This window comes from Xiphias gladius, chromosome 11 (assembly GCF_016859285.1).
Source record: "Xiphias gladius isolate SHS-SW01 ecotype Sanya breed wild chromosome 11, ASM1685928v1, whole genome shotgun sequence".
Taxonomy (NCBI): domain Eukaryota; kingdom Metazoa; phylum Chordata; class Actinopteri; order Istiophoriformes; family Xiphiidae; genus Xiphias; species Xiphias gladius.
In genome coordinates, this window is record NC_053410.1 from 6,950,668 (window position 1) to 6,964,107 (window position 13,440).

The following is a 13,440-nucleotide window of genomic DNA, read 5'->3' on the forward strand; positions in this document are numbered from 1 at the left end:
TTTTGTATTATACTTTCTATATGAAAAAGAAACTATACTGGGCAGCGTACAATGTTTATTTATGTTATTTTAATAATGTTATTTGTAGTTGATTCTTCAACACATTCAAGTTTATCTGGAAACTATTTCCTGGAATTCCTAGAGTGGCTAGATGTATTTTATAATTAAATAATAAATAATTAAAAAATTCCCATTGAATCGTCAGTAAGAGCTTTAGCTTTTGTAATGTCAGATATTTCTGACTGAAACGGAATATGAGAGCAGGGGTCATGGTTGAGAGAGACTATTCAGGGATCTGACTTGGGATTTTTTTTTTTTAGAAATGTAACAAAGTTTTTGCCAGGTGACATCCAAGCACACACCTCTGACCCATGGTACCACTTCACTAGCCACTACAACCCGCAAGCTCACAGGGTCAAGTGTTGTTTTATATCATGACGCTCACAATCACACCTACGGTCAATCTGGAGTCCCCTATTATCATGTAGAAAACTTACACAGACACAGGGAGAGCATGCAAACTCCACATAGGAGAGGCCCCAGCCAGCCAGTTATGGATTTGAATCCAGGACCTCAGTTAACCACATTGCTCCGTGGAAAACTGGTGTTTTGGCCAGGCAACAATGCTACATGTCAGACTTCATTTCTGAGATGCACTGTTGTACTGACTCATTTATACTTGTGAGGATCCTCATTGACATAGTGCTATGAAGTAGCGAGGTCCTGCCATTTAAAATTAAAATGCCTTCACTTTCAGTGGCTGAAGTCAAATTGGTTCTCAAGTAGATGAACAACAATACTCACACACACAATCAAGATGTGTAAACATCTGCTCTTTTATTTGGGAAGCTAGAACATATTGGGGTGCGGTGCTCCCTTGTGCACATCTGGGAACATCCCCAAAATACTTCAGGTTGAACTTGGTTCTGGCGAACTTTTCAGGTACATTTTTTTCCTCCTGCTTGTCCTCGCGTTTCTTTTCTTGCGATTTGCGTCCAGTACGTTTTTGCTCTACTGAACATACACAGTGGGTGGCATGTCGTGTCCAAGGCCAAGGCCACGCGGCATGTGGGACGGTTTGTTTGTGGAAAGGTGTAGGAGAGGAGATGTGGCAGGCATGATGAACGCCCAGGCATAAGAAAAAAAAATGAACTCGCAACCTTGACTACTAATGCAAAGTCACCAACACATACACCCATGAATACATACAGATGCATATAAAAAGGCACAAAGTAACACACACAAACACACACACACGATAGTCAAAGCCAGTCTTGCCCATTAATACATCACAAGATGCTTTTAGTTTGCAATTTAAATGTGTGTTTTGCCTTTGCTTGAGTGTCTCTTGTTGCTTCGTGTTGTGCCCCTGTGTGTGTTTGCAGGCTTCAGCATTGTGCAAATGAGCAACAATGTGGCCAACTGAGGTGCAGATTTATTCACCTTTTGTTCATCTGCGTGGCAGCTGAACAGTAAGCTTTTCTGATCCTGCATGATGCTGTACGGACTGTTAGGCCCCTTGAGGCAAATTTGTGATATTGAGTTATATAAATAAAACATGACTTGATTTGACCCGACTGTTACAGACTCCAACCAAGCACTTGCAAAAACTTTTCGTTTCCAGGCAACAGCCCACACATCCAGACATCATGGCCGTGTATATTGTGCAACCTCTGAAGATCCAACACTTTGGAGCATTGGAGCCATGATTACTGACAGTGTTGGAAATTATTCTGCATGCTGCTTACTATATTTTTTCAAAATGTATTTCACTCTTCTCCTGCTTCTTCTCTACGCTACATGTCACTGTAGTGGGAACGAGACAGAGTGCAGCAGCTGTCACAGGTGAAAGCCTCATCCAAGAACTACGAATCCTAGACCTGATAACTGCACAAACCTTCTGTAAAGAAAATAATACTGGAGGGTGTCCTTAGAGACTTTTCACTGCCATTGAGTTCGCCCAGTCCAACAAAGCAATAGAGAAAAAGATTGACATGTACAATCTCTGCCCTCTCACCAACAGTCCACTGAAGAGGTGGAGGGTAAATGTTCACATCTATTCCTCGCTTGCCCGTCTGGAAAAGGCATACCTTGCAGTTCCTCTTACCTTATTCCCTGAATTCTCTTTCTTGGAGCAAGAGACCATATTTTAATCTATCACAGATCTCAGCTTCTGCCTGAACATGTTAACATGCTGGTTTTCTTTAGTTTCTGTGGCATTGTTTAAACGGATTTCAAACAAGCATGCAAAACACACAAATTCAAAAAGTAATGATTTTCCCACGGTGTTGTAGGATGGGTAATAAGATTCTGCAGTGAAAGCATCTTGGTGCAGGTAGAGATGAATAAAACTCTCTCAGACTCTGAACAACAGAAAACTGATCTCGCCTTTAAAATGGACGAAGTCTGATTTACAACAATGTAGAAATATTAGGCTTTTTTTTTTCCTTGCAGACTTTTTTTTTTTTTTTAAAAGGTGCCACAAAACAGACTAGTAGTAATAGTGTATACTGGTGCGGTCACTCTTAAAATTAAGACTACATTTACCTTTAACCCTGCGGATTTCTGTCAAGTGTGACACACCGAAATCAGGTTCTGCCGTGTGTATATTCTCTTGTTGAACCTGATTCTGGACCCCTTTAAGAGGAATACGGTTTGTCTCAACTGCCTGAGTCAGTTTGCTTGGGAGGTTAGCAGTGACTGGGCAATGTTGAATTTGTTGTGTCCCCACACAAAGCACATTTTACCCTTTTACTGATGAGGCTGCCGTGTGTGGAACCACCAGAAGGAGCCTTCAGGGGTTAGGTTGGCGTGTTGGTGCACCTTGTGGGCTCCTTTGCAGAACTGTGACTGGATATGTAGTCATTTTTACTGGCATTTCAATTCAGCCTCGTGTGTCTCATCAAGAAACAGGAGCCAGGAGCAACATGACATGGAGGAAAATATTTGTATTAGATTCCCAGTAAGCCAGCCGAGCATACTATCCTCAAGAGCACAGCACCACTTGTATAGGGGGATAATATTATTTATGTATCTTGTCAACATTTCCTCTGCTTTATTTCCCTTTCAAATCCAGAATTTGCTGCATCATCAAATCCTGCTACTGGGTGAGCAAATTAAATTAGCTTTCTGAGAACATGTACAGAACATGAGGGTTATATCCACTTTTCATTGTTATGCGGGACTCGCTGCAGGTTATTGTTTGATGCAGTCATGCATGCACACATGCTCTATCTTAATCCGTTACTTCAATCCAAGTTTAGTCAAGTTACTAAACAAGAGATACATTGTAGAAATGCATAAAAGCCACGACTTGCCTCTATACTGAAGCCAATACATTTATACACTCCTTAATCTCTCTCCACGTGAAGCCTGTTCCTCTCACCCTCATTCAAAATCAAAATCCAACCGTCCATTTTGTTCTCTGTAATTCTGTCTGTTCACCTATAATTTCACCTGTTCACCTGTCATTTTGTAAAAGGCTAAACTCCGATTAAATAATGAAGCCGGCTGTTAGAGAGCTCTATTTAAACGTTCCAGAGGACAAACTCTGGTTTCAGGTTGTGCCTCTGCTGCAGTGGGGAAAGGAAGAAGTCACCGTGTCTATGGATAATAAATGAACAGGATTGCAGGCGGAGAAAAGCTGTTAACACTGATAATTTTACACAAACACACTTTGTAAGAGGTGCTTAGAAAGAATTTTTCTCCCTTTGGTATGAAAGGGTATAAAGGCTCGTGCATGAGACTAGCTCAAACATCCGTTTAATGAGACACCTATTAAAAACCTGATCTGTGTTGTTTGATTTTGTCCTTGTTACAAAACCAAACATGGTTACATCTGTGCCCGGATTTTAACGCTCAAAAATTTTGCTGAACGTCCAATTTTGCCAGCCAATTGTGGCAAAGTAGTTAACAATGTCATCGCAGTTCACAGGCATTAACGTTGTATTTTGGGGATCCACACAGATTACTGCCATTTTGTCTTCGCAGATTTACAGTTTCAGTCTGTGCCACAACATTGCATGACTTACAAATTTCAGCTATTAAGGAAACCAAGGAAACTTGACTAAAAGACAAAAAGTGAAACTTCACTTTATTTATGATGTGACCATAACCTGCCACAAAAGAAACTAAACTGAAAATAAGACACAAAAGTTGAATGGAGAACAAAAAACAAAAATGAGACACCAGCAAAAAGCTTTCTCAAAACCACAAGCTTAAAGTGAAATTAAGTGTTGTACCTTGAACCCTCGAAAAAATGGACCCGAGGCGCAGGCAAAGCAAGGCATTTAAGACTTGGCACAGCTGATGCCACTTCTCCAATCGAGGAGCCCCACCCACAACTAACACAGCCCTCTGAGCCAAAGTCCTAAAGCTTAATTTAGAGGGACTAAAGTTAACAGTTCTAAGACTTTAAATACAAAATAATGATTATGGATCTATTGGGGAATGATAGCTCTGTTCACTAAACTCTTTCATCATTGGTAGACATCCAGTGTGACCAACATGCCATCATACTGTGTTCATTTGTGGGGAATTAAGATAATGATATCAATTGTCATAAAATGAGCAGCCATAACAACAGCACAGTGCATTTCATTATTCATAATGACCATAAATGAGTGTTAAATGAATTATTCAATATCCAACTGAGTCTTGCGGCTGTATGTGTGCAAATTTTTTTTCTGACATTTAAATGTTTTCTGTTGATGAAGCATTAATGGTCGGCAATGCTATTAGATCATGGGAGGTGCTATTAGCGCAGAGGCATTTTGACAAATGCATGAAAAACAAATACAATAAGGATGACATTCTGTAACATAAAGAGAGTCATTACGGAGAGCGCTAAATAAAGTTTTTGTAAAAACCCGACAATGCTTTAAGACAGTCTGTGTCTGGGCCTCAAGTTATCGAAGTGATGCAGAGCCAAACAAAAGCAGTCTTTTTATTTTGAGAGAATGAGTCCTAACTGAGGTTACTGCGGTAAGCAACCAAAAAATCAATCCACAGACACACACAACTTAGCTACACTTGCACGGATATTGTCCTTTCTTGATTCCTCGAACTCATGTCCGGTACGCATACCCAAGCATTGTGCACTACATGCCAAAAACAATTTTATACATCAAGTAAGAACTTTCTGTATGCATGTTTCTAGTTCATACTGAATATATAAAGAAATCTTTCAGTGAGTTTATTGCGTTTTTATTTTAATTGCCGACAGAAATTTTGTTGTGATGCGACATAACAAAAATTCCTTAAGGACTTTAATTTTATACATAAAAACTGAAAGATTCAAATGGTGTTGTCGCAAGTAGATATGAGATGATAACATAGACACAGGCCAGTTGTGTACAATCTGTTCTTAAGATACTGACAAGCTTTTTTCCCTTTTGGGCACCTTGCATACTTTCCGACCATAAAGCAGTTAAATAAAAACCAAAAAAACAGGTTTCTGCCAAAATTACTGCAGTTCAAGTAGGAAGGCCAGCTCACCACAGGACTTCCCTTTGTCTGTATATCAAAAAGGGATTTTATGTAAGCTTTGAATGGTATCAGTTGTTTAAGGAGGATCCCTGCCATTTTAGAGCTGCAGTTTTTTAGTTTAGACAGGTCCAAGTTTTCAGTTTTCTTTTAATTCACAAGAGTCCATAGCTGTGGTAGCCGCACCGTCAAGCCATACAGAGACATAACTGTGCTTTGAGCTACTGTAATTGCGGATGTCAGCATGCTTACATGCTCACAATGACATGTGCTGATGTTAAGCATGTTACATTTTTGCCATCGTCACCATCTTAGTTTAATGTGTTTGTATGCTAACCTTTGCTAATTACCACGAAACACAGAGTACACTTTAGTTTTGCAGGTATTCGGTCACAAACCAGGTATTGGACCACTGACATTGGACGTCATTAGAATACATCCGCTGGGTGCCAAAAATGTCAACCTCATGTTGGTGCTAGAGTAAATGTCAGCAGATCACCAAAGCCATTGGGATTCATCCTCTGGAGATCATAAATTTCTGTAAATAAAAACTTCATGGCAATGTATCCAATCAAGACATGTCATTCTGGACCCTGTGGATAAAAGGTAGAATGCAATATGTATGTATCTCAGTACTCACAGGCACTCAGGATAGTGTACAATTAGAAACTGCTGCGGAGCTGTGGGATGTTGCTGAATAAGCCTTCCCTGAATGAGTCAAGGTTAAATGTGTTAAAGTGATTAATGGTGAGTTCTCTCCGGATGGTTTTCTGGAAATAGATGCTTACTGCTTTGGAATCTGTGCCATGTCATAAAATGAAACTTTGGCTTTCATCATTTATCTTCATTTTATCATTACCATTGCCATCAGTGTATTGATTCCTAACATGATTTTAATGATCATGATAATTAATGGATTAAAGGAAGATACTGAGCCAGCAACATACAGCTAATGTGTCAACTATTGACTGAGTTCACAGGGCTGAAAGAGGCATACAATCTGCTTTTAGAATGTTGTATTGGAGCATATTAGCCAGTACTTTTACCTCATTTGATGAATCAGTACTTCAGTGCCTTCACCATTATTTCTCCCTTCTGCTTTGTCCTGTCTTTAGCTCCCTCCAACATTTTCTGCAGTGGTGACAGTGGGAGACACCTATTTATTTGGAAGGTAGGAAAATGTAGGTAGAGTACATTTTAAATAGTAAATTCACAGTATGTATGAAAGCAAATTTTATGTAATTTACTTATAAATTCAAGCTGATGTAATCTAGCCCGGTGTACTTCATTGCAATCCAGTGGGGCTCCGGCCACACAGCAAACAATTTGTCATCCTGAAGCCCATAGTGAATATTTCAACTTTATAAAAAAAACTCTGTTACCCTTTATCTCTCTTTGGTACACATCGCTATACACAAAGACACTGGTACACCGTTTACAGTCTTGGTATTCTTGTGCAATAAATTGTCAGCCTGAATATAAACAAATATATTAAAACACAAACAGTGATATATAACTCTCTCCAAGCTTTGACTACCAAACCATTATGCACACATCCAGCAATTTCCCCTTTCCTCTTTATATTCTCCATTAATACCTACAGTTAGCTAATGGTAGCAATTCACAACCTGTAGTCGTCACTGTTGTTGCAGGTTTTGTAGCTTGTGTTTAGATTAGGAGAGGGAATAGAACAACTGGTATAATTACACAAGACAAAGAATTTTTATATTGATATAATATTTGATTGTAAAAGTAAGGTTTGATTGTATTGTTAATATTCACATTTTAATCTCACCTGAACTCACAGCATGCATGTGAAAGGTTTTCATTATCTTTCTAAGTGTGAGGAGATTGTGTCCTTACCATAAAAATATATATAGAAACATATGCACCAAAAAATAGATGAGACTTTCCGAAGTACATGTTAATGAGAGCTGTTACCACTGATGGCTTTTACATTAGAATACATTTTTACGCGTCACATCTATAGACATCAGCAAATGCAGGCCGGGCAAATGTGTCAAATCGGTGTTCATGAGTATCACGTCCTTTTCAGATAACCACTGTGTTGTGTATCATAATCGTCACTGTTAAGGGCGTGTCTGGTTGATTCCAATTTACTTAGAGGAAAGGCCTCTTTGACCTTTAGAAGAAGTAAATGGGTTTGCTGCCTGTTAGTGAATGAGTGCAACTGAAAGCTTGAAATGGCTAAATGCTATGAAGAAAAAACCGTGAAGAAAATCTGCATGTGGTTCAGAAAAATCCCTTCAATACATTTCAGAGAACCTAATACCAATAACTCAACCCCACTTGTCAGACAAGTGTCTTGGTAAAAGACAATGCCAGGAGCATCTTTATTGACCAACAGCAAAGTTGACCACACTGGTGTTGGAGCCATGGTCCTTCTTACTGTTAAACAGCTGACCACTGATCCCTTATTTCACCCAGGTTCCATAATTAGCTATAAAGGGGGGAGAAGCTGAAAGAGGATGAATTGAAAGAAACCGAAATTTTGAAAAAAAAAATTAAAGCTAGAAAGAGATGTGAAGAGGCATTAAGTTTGCTTTGCTTAGAACTTAGAGTAAAATAGCAAAGGAGAAACCATTTTATTTAAGGATATTAGCAAACTTGTAAATAGAAATAAAATACTTGAAGGAAAGCTACGCAAAATTTTAAAATATTGTACTTCACATTAGCCAAAATGACCTGTTGTCGTTGTTTAACTGTCCAGCCCACAACTTTGCTGTTTTGGTTCTCACTTAGGACTCTCAAAGCGTCATTTTCTGTAGCAGCAAGCTAATGTTTTCAGCAAAAAAGCTTTCGAAACCCACTGTACACTACCTGCTCCACACCAAAGGGTAGACAGACACAGTTAGCAACTAGCTGATGAACATAGTGGAGCATTTAGCAGCTATAGAACCAGGTATTTCCCTCAGGGGCTGGATGAGATCAAAAACAGAGCTAAAAGACAGGGAATAATGGACTTATATTCACCTGGTGGCCCGAACCATGACTCCAAATGACTGATAATGTCGCTCTGTAACTGCTTCATGTGTAAATAAGCGACTGTTTGCTAACAAGTTTGCCACATCAACTTAAAAGGTGATACTATGTCAATGTTGTGTTCAGAACTTGTTTCGGCCGCTCCCAAAGTGGGCAAGGAAGTCAGTTATAGCAGGTTTAAGAACACCAATACAACAATATCTGATGGCTGCTGGACATTGAGGAGACTGGAGCAGGGATCCTCTTGCTATGAATCAACAACCACTGGCTCACCATGACCGAGGCGAAAATTGATCTGCACTAGCAAACACCTTCCCTGGGGAGAAGACCAATCACCTAAACACCATACACCTATGAGAGCTGGATTGGATAGGGAGAAACAAAACAAGCCTCACTCTGACAATAACTGTCCAAAAAGTATAACTAACAGCTCTTAGGTTTTTCACCCTGTCAGCAGGAGTGTGTATGCATGTTATTATAACCGATTCACACAATGTTTAAATTACGGGAGAAACTTGGAAGGGAAGTGAGATTCAGCCTTCAGTTTCAGTGCCAATGACTGGGATTTTGATAGTGCTCTCTCCATTAGTTAAGTCTCAGATCCTCAAATGTAACTCCTTTGGGTGGGATCTCTAAATTTTAGAGAAATGATAGGGCTTTGTGTGAATAGCTTCATTGTGTGAAGTAGTGCTAACCAGTGCTGCTGGGGCCCAATCTGAAACTAGAGCTGCACGTGAGAGTATCACATGTAAATACAGTGTGGTCCAGAAGTCTGAGACCACTTTCCCATAAGTGGAATTCGTTTTTATTACTTTTAAATGTAGTTATAAATAGTCACACTTTACCATGTTGGTGTGGTTCTCTGTTGCTGTGGAAGTCGACTGAGCCTTGCTAACTTACACCTTGAATGAATGTGTGCTGAGAGGTGAAAAAAGGTAAAAAATGTGACTCTTAAATATGAAAGGCATTTTCCTCAACTATTTTCCATTTCAGAGGCATTTCAGGACATCTGCGGGCATTTTGGCCTGATATCTAAGGTTTTATCATCATAGTGTCAATAGAATGAATCTCATTGATTGTGGTTGTTACATGACACTATCTCTCGTCCTTCTTGTCTTTATCTCTGTTAGTGTTACCGATCTTCTTATCCTAACTGCCTCATTTTCCGTGTCTCTTTTCTGTGACTCTGTCTCTGTCCCCGAGCATGTTGCTTTGAACTGTATGTCGTACTTGTATCCACGTTTTTTATGTTTGGCTGCAGTCTAAATGATTCACTCTTTATCTCTCTAACATACTCTCTTACACTCTCCCATCTCTCTCCCATCAGCTTGCTGTAGCCTCGGGGCACCTAGTCTGCCAAGTGAGTGGGGCTGATTGAAGACAGGAGACAGAGCACAGCCCTCCTGGAATCAGTGTTATCCTAGCGATGTGGTTAGTGTGCCAGTGATGCTTCCAGCTGTATTGTCTGGAGCATTAGCTCTCAGTAGGGCCTGCCATGGCAAATTTTTCCAGGCGAGAGGCAAGTCACACAATGATTCATTTATTTCTTTGGGAAAGCATGACAACAGGAGTTAACCATGTAGGGAAACGAGGTCCTGGAGCCAAAAAAAAAGAAAGAAAAAAAAGCACAGATAGGTGTAAGATGCATCAGTGAAGCAAAATCCATTCATTCCACTGGTATCATATTGGCTAACTTGTATATTTGTATAAAAGAAGATAACAGATATTTTCCATAACAGAAGGTCTTAGCCTTATCTCTGTGCGTCTGTACTGAAAAGCATTTCTCAGAATCTGTCTTCAGAAATTCTGTTGTTACTGGGAAAAGTAAATTCTCATTTTGTCAGTAATCAAGAAGCTGTACGGGAGTAAAAGACAGCTGGAACAGTCACTTTGACTTATCTTGGTAAGTTCCCCTTATTTCTGTTCAATTTTTACAATGTGATAGCATGGCGCAACTTGTTCTCTGTGCCTGTGACACTAACTGTATATTGTATTGTTAAGGAAGCAACCTTTTAACGCCAGCTAATTGTCCAGGATAACATGCTTTCAGCCAGACGTGGTTGGGAGTAGGTTTAAGGGGCCTAAGTTGGCTATAGGCCCTCTTCACACTGATTCCACCCACTGGTCATTGACTACAACTTCTGTTTGACATTGTGAATTATGTGACATTTAGCAGTGAGTTGCAGCCCCAGATGAAGGCTGTGTTAGCAAAAAATCTCACCCACTGGTTTAAAGTGAGTTCAACCACATGCATACACCCCCACAAACTCTTTTAAACACATGCATACTCAACACAAAAGTGAGAGGGAGCCACAGTGTCAGCTGTGCAGACATACAATACACATTCCCATAACCAGTTAGTGAGTCAGCAGCTAGATAAGGAGTGTTGTATAGATGGATGAAGGGATAAAGTGGGTAGCAGCAGAGGCTATGATGTGTGTGTGTGTGTGTGTGTGTGTGTGTGTGTGTGTGTGTGTGTGTGTGTGTGTGTGGGGCGCGTGTGTGTGGAACATCCAATTCCACTAAGTGCTGCTAGTTGGACACTGCTTTCTCATCTAAGGCATAAAGAGGGTGAGGAGAAGAATACAGATTCTTCTGTAAACCCCCCCCCCCACACACACACACACACACAGCTCATGTTACACACAGTAGGTATTTAATAAATAGTGCACATACCTACCAATCATTAGGCTAATGTATTGTAATAGCAGTTTTTTCTTTTTAAAGAGGGGGTTTTACACCGGTGGGGTTACACCCAATTGAGAAAGCAAATCAGGTACAAATAGGCGGTTACGTATGCCCGGCTGTTGCCTGGCCGAGGAACTGCACTTCATAAGCAAATGGGGCTTTCCTTGTCAGAGAGAGGAAAAATACCAAAACAAACACAAAAAATAACGTAAAAACTGGAAAATAAACAGAATAGAATCAATGCATTAATACAAAATAAACTCCAATCAATTCAACAGCAAAGCACAGGAGTTTTAAGATGAAAATTAGATTTTTTTTTTCCAGTGAGATTGTTTTTTCTGTGCACGTTTGATGTACAAAGAATACCAAAAAGGTGTTCATTGATTAAATAATATTGCATGATTACAGAACATAATGCAATTCATTTTTCAACATTTCACTGCTGACTTGAAATCACAATAACCAATTACTAATAACATAAAGAAAGTGCATCAACTAAATTTTTTTTAGATAATCATACATAATATATAATATCTGTAAGATATTTTACATTTTCACAGAAACATCCTTATACTGTAAGTCCTAAGCTTGAGGAGTCAAACTCACTAGTGCTGCATCCCTCCCTTTCTCTTTCTCCCTCTCTTCAAAAAGAACATCTCGTGTCCTTCCGTGGATATGAAAGTGGTTGAAAGCCCCAAAAGAAAAAGCTAGAAAGTGGACCTTGGGTAAAGATTACTTGTCAAACATCGCCCTCGTTGTCGCTCAATTTCAAGGAAGGAACTGAAGCACGGTATGGGTCCCGTAAGTAGTGACAGCCTTCATACAACATGCACACGCGTACACACACGAAAGGCTGCAACCGTAACGGTAAAGGTAGGATGATGAAAGGCATGAGAAAAACCTCCCTAATGCAGAAGACAAGGACATCTGTATGGGAGATCAAGGATCTCTTTAACCTTTCAGACGGATGTGATTAGATGGAAGCTCACCTTCCGGCCTCATTATGAGGCTCGTTCCTTCTTGTTGAAACTGTCACACTGTCACAAGTGAGCATCTGCAAACTCATTAGTTCGGCTCACGGACAAAATACCGGCGACAATGTTACTTCTGCTGAGGAACTCTGGCGCTACAGTCTTGGTGAGCCCCAGTGGTTAAGTCCATTAGTGTATAAAATGTAAAAGTAATATGCATTAGATACAAGAACTTGAAAAGGGGAATTCAACCAACGTGGCTTTCAAACTGTTATACTGCAAGTTCTAAATATTTCCCATATATTTATTGAATTTATACTGCTTTACAATTTTGCATAAAATGCACAATATCATGCAACTGATGTACAAAAGGCTAAAAACTTTAGAATTGATCCAGAAAGCAGACGCCTTTTTTGTTGTGCTGTCTTTAGCCTTATTTAGTGGGATGACTGTTACGTTTTACAATGCAATTTTTTTTTTTTTTTAAACAGATTAAACATTCTTGCTGCTCTTTCAGCAATCCTCTCAATGGCAGACAAAAACACCGGCCTTGACGACCTTTATGAGACATTCTGATTGAGTTTGTTTAGGTCAGACCGCCGGGCAGGTGCACTTACTGTCAGTTTTACTAGTTTAAAGTTCAGGCCCGCAGTTAAAAGACAGACAGGCAAACGTACACAGCCCCAGGAGGTTGACAGGTAGGCAAAATTAGGGCTGAAAACAGGCAGCATTCACTCTTTTGAGTCTGCATGTTCGCGTGGAGGTTTCGTCAGTTTTAGGCCGTCCTAAACCAGTTAGTACGGAGCGAAATATGGACAATAAAAGACATCACACATTACATCATTCCCCACCACCTCCACTGAAGTGAAGGTGACACGACACTCTGTAGGGGAAGCTGGAGTCAGTTTGGGAAAGTGTGAGAAGCTGTCTATTGACACTGATTGCTTGGTAGAATAGGGATTTCAGAGACTATTCAGAGGATGTGGGACCAGATGAAGAACAATGAGGCCGAGAAAACCGTGACGGCATCCAGGTCTCAGCCAGCTATAATCTGTCACCGGGGCAGAATGGTTTGTTTACGGCTCGGTTTAATGTTTTTGTCCATTACCAACAAGTACGCAGAGAAAACATCAGAATAAGAAGCCCCAAAAATACAGTTTTCAGTCTCATAAAGAATATGTCTCAAGGAGGACATTGTTTTAGACAAGGTGGGGGTTGAAGAGATAAACAGGGTACGTGACTTTGGTTACCAATGTACTTTATCAGACTATTGACATTTTGCCTGCTATAAGAC